This window comes from Canis lupus, unplaced genomic scaffold, assembly GCF_011100685.1.
Source record: "Canis lupus familiaris isolate Mischka breed German Shepherd unplaced genomic scaffold, alternate assembly UU_Cfam_GSD_1.0 chrUn_S1976H2175, whole genome shotgun sequence".
Taxonomy (NCBI): domain Eukaryota; kingdom Metazoa; phylum Chordata; class Mammalia; order Carnivora; family Canidae; genus Canis; species Canis lupus.
In genome coordinates, this window is record NW_023330846.1 from 34,435 (window position 1) to 38,630 (window position 4,196).

Consider the following 4,196-nt stretch of genomic DNA (forward strand, 5'->3'; position numbering starts at 1 on the left):
GGCTCTGCTCTGGGTTCCTGTCCCCTCATCAGTCAGGGGGGACCCGGGCTGGGGCAGCAGGGGACTGGGGGTCTTCACCTGGGGTCCATGGGGTGCTGGCACCTAGAAGGCAGCTTCTGCATGTGTCTAGGTCCAGGGCCCACCTGATGTCAGCTCCAGGCCCCCACACCTCAGGGGGATCCTTCAGGGCCCCTCCATGACCCAAATCAAGGAGAGGAATTTGGGGTGGAAGCCTTGACCAGGATATATTCTCCTCCTCCCAGGGGATAAAAGGATGAGATAGAGCCCCCATCTCTGCCTCCCTGTGGCTGGGGTCCTGGGGATGTGCAGGTAGGTGCAGAGGTTGGGGTCGATCTCCACCCCCACTTCATTGTGCCCACTGTCCCAGACACAGAAGCCTGACCTTGGACATTCAGCTTATGCTCCTCCTCCCCCTGGGGTGTGAAGGTCTGCAAACATCCCCCTAACACATGCCCACTCCCCTCAGCCTTGCCTGAACATTCCTGCGGGGACCGAGGGATGCTGCCTCCAGGACTCCTGTCTCCCTGCAGCACCCGGGGTGGGGGCTCTGGATCTGTCCCAGGCTCCTGTTTCCCCTGCCTGGCTACACCCACCCTGGGGCCTGGTCACCAGGACTGCACACCAGCCTTGGGCCAGGGGCACTGCTCCTGCTGCTCAAGGCCTGGGGCCCCCATTTCTGAGCTTGGAATTCAGTGTTTGTGCTCCTTCCCCAGATCTTCTACTCCTTCATGCACAGAGAAGCCTCTCCTTACTTGAGGCTCCCCTGCAGCGACATCAGCACCTCTGAAGGGCTTGTCATCATAGAGACCGTGGTTCACACAGTCCTCTTCCCCCTTCTCTCCCCGCCTTCCTCCTGCTGCACAGGCCTGAGTGGCTCCTGGGAGCACAGCTGCTTGCATCCCCACCTGCAGTGTTCCTGCCTCAGTTGCTCTGCCCTGACAACTTGGTATTTTCAGTCCTGCCCTGTCCTCTCTGCCCTCCCATTGAGGGAGCAGATCCCCAAATGAGGGGTTCTCACCAGGGAGGTGACCCAAATGTCACCAGGTGCTGGTGCTTCTGTGAAATCTCTGCCTTCCATCCTGATTTCAGGATCCTTATGCCCTGTTTTGATTTTCTCTTCTATGACTCTTTGTGCAGGTCATGGTTACTCCTCTCTTGAGATGAACTTGAAAGGCACTCCTCTGAGGAGTTCCCAAAATGCCCCACAGGTGGGATAGGCTCAGTCTTTTGCATGACTTTTATTTTGTAGACATTCCCACAGTCACAGGGATGATTATAGCTGGATGACTGTTACCTCCATGTGGGAAGCTCTCAACCAAAGACAGTGTATCCATGTTCCTTGCATCAGACCCCACAGGCTGCTTCACACAGTCTTTCAGGTCACAGGTGAGTGCTGGTGACACAGCTCTGGATGTTCACCTCAGGATACCGAGGACCATAGAGGGACATGTAACTGGCAGGCAACACTGTGCATCTCCTGGGCCCTGCAGGGGGACCCTTCCAGCTGGGGGAGGCCCGGGACATCAGGGATGGGCAGAGGCGGAGACCCTAGCAGCTGGGTTCCCTTAGGGCCTGCTAAAGTCTTCTGGGCAGGGTCCTGTGGGGTTCCCACAGCTGCTCCCTCCACCCATCCCTGTTTCCCACTGTGAGCAGAGCCTGTTCTCAGCCTTCTTGTCCTCAGGTCCTACCTCTGCTCCTGAATCACTAATTAAGTAGAGTCTGAGAGTCGGGCTGAAGGTGCAAAGTTGCATGAAAAGCACTTTCATTTCTCTGGGTCAGCAGTGAGATAAGACACTCCTGGGACAGGCCAGTCCCACTATGGTGGCAGGGTCTTCAGCAACATGGCCTAGATACCTGTCCTCCTCCTGTTCCTGTCTCTTTGATCAGGTAGGGAACAAATCTGACCTCTGGGGGAGCTTCCAAGATGTTATCAGGCCCTACGACTGAGAACCGTCTGGCAAAAATGCCCTATCGTTCACACATGTCTATGTTTGTAGGTACCCTGTCCCAGCCTCTGCTACCCAGCCACCCCCTTCTCTGTGTCTCCAGGTACTACAGCCAGACACACCTGCACCCTGAGCAGTGGCATCAGTGTTGGCAGCTGTTCCTTTTAATGGCTCCCGCACAGGCACGGAGCCCTGCCTGGTATCTGCTGAGGTTCCCCTGTAATAGACACCAGGTCTCTGGATCCAAAGAAACCTCGGCCAATGCAGGGCTCCTGCTCATCACTGTACTGCTGCCTGACGACTAGTCTATCAGCGGGGGTGGAGGACTAGGACTAATACTGGGATGCTCTGCTTTGGATGCCAAATGGAGAACATTTTTTAAGGAGGAGGAAACTGTCTTTTTCAAATGCTGTGTATACAGCTCATGGCATCATGATTTTTAGTTTCTCAGGTAGTGAGGATGTGAGACAATAACCCCTGGGCTTAGGCCTGGTGTCTGAGGCTTTTTTATTGAGAAGCTTAAATTTTTTATAAACAAAAAAAACAAAGTGGCTAGGGCATTTGGCATTCCCCCCAGCAGTGAAGGAGAGTTCCTGCTCCCCACATCCTGGGCACCATCTGATGTTGACGTGGTATTGAATTTTAGCCATGCTGATGGGAGTCTGGTGCTACCTCCCTGTTTCAGTGTGTATTCCTCCAGTGCCATATCATGTGGGAAATCTTTACACAGGTGCAATAGTTTTCTGTGTACATTTTTGGTAAGGGGTCTGTTCACATCTCTTTACATCTTTCACATCTGTTCACCCACATCACCCAAATTCACTGATGCAGGCTGAGCATTTTCCCAGTAATGGTGCAACATCCCCCAAATCTCATCCCATAAAAGGGTTCATGGCCAAAGGCCCCAAATGCTCACTTTGGCTGATCCCCTTCACCTCAACTGCACAATGGAAACCTCAGGTGCTGAGCAAAGGATCCTGTCCAGCTCTGAGAATGGAATTGCCCAGGGCCTGTGTCCTCACACAACATCCCACATCCTAGTGCTCAGGCCTAAGACGCAGTGAGCCTTGGCCACTCCTGAGCACTGGAGCCTGGGAGGGAAGGGAGGGCTCTGCTCTGAGCCCTGGAGGTGCTGAAAGCATGCTGGGGAAGATGGCCCCCTGCTGAGATTGTCCAGGATCTGAGGGGAATAAAGTCAAAGAAAGGTTCATTGTCCTCATTTCAGGGGAAAAACACTTAGCAGCACAGACTCTGGTTTTATGACATTTGGAAAGCCAGGGAACATGAGTCCTTACAACATTTTTTGTTTTGCTATTTCTTTTTTTTTAATTTTTATTTATTTATGATAGTCACAGCAGAGAGAGGAGAGAGAGAGACACACACACACACACACAGGCAGAGGGAGAGGCAGGCTCCATGCACCGGGAGCCCGATGTGGGATTCGATCCCGGGTCTCCAGGATCGCGCCCTGGGCCAAAGGCAGGCGCCAAACCGCTGCACCACCCAGGGATCCCTGTTTTGCTATTTCTTAGGACATAGAAACACTGAAGAGATAATTGAGAATAGACATGATGAATCCAGTGTCACTTGTTAGTACACGTTATATATACAACTTATTTGACACATTTTAAATTGTCATGGGAAGAATCTGAACAACGATTTTATTTGTTTTGAAAATTGAGTCTGGGTATAGTAAATGAGGAACATAAGCCTTATATGTATACTTGAAGTTGTTCATTCCTCCCTGCTTCTCTGTAGTATTCTCATTATTTCTTCCTTAAATGTTTGAAGGAATTATCTAGAGAAGCCTTTGTCCCTGGAGTTATCTTTGTGTTGAGGATGTCAGCAGCCGATATGAACACATAATTTGGTGCAAGTGCTGGCCAGCATGAGTTAAATGAAGCAACTCCTCATTCTTTAAACATAATTTACAGTGCATAAATTATTTCCATGGCTCCGCTTTATCTGGCTGTAGTTTTCCTTTATGTTTAATATCATTGTTTATTTTTATTTTTATTTTTAATATTTTGTTTACGTATTTGTCAGAGTGATCTCTGACCTCAGAGAGTTCACAGAATCAGGAGGAGAGGCAGGCTGAGGCCAAGGGAGAAGCAGGCTCAAACCTGAGAACGCAGCTCAATGTGGGGCTCAATCCCAGAACACCAAGATCAAGATCTGAGCTAAAGACAGATGCTTGGGGATTCCTGGGTGGCTCAGTGGTTTAATGCC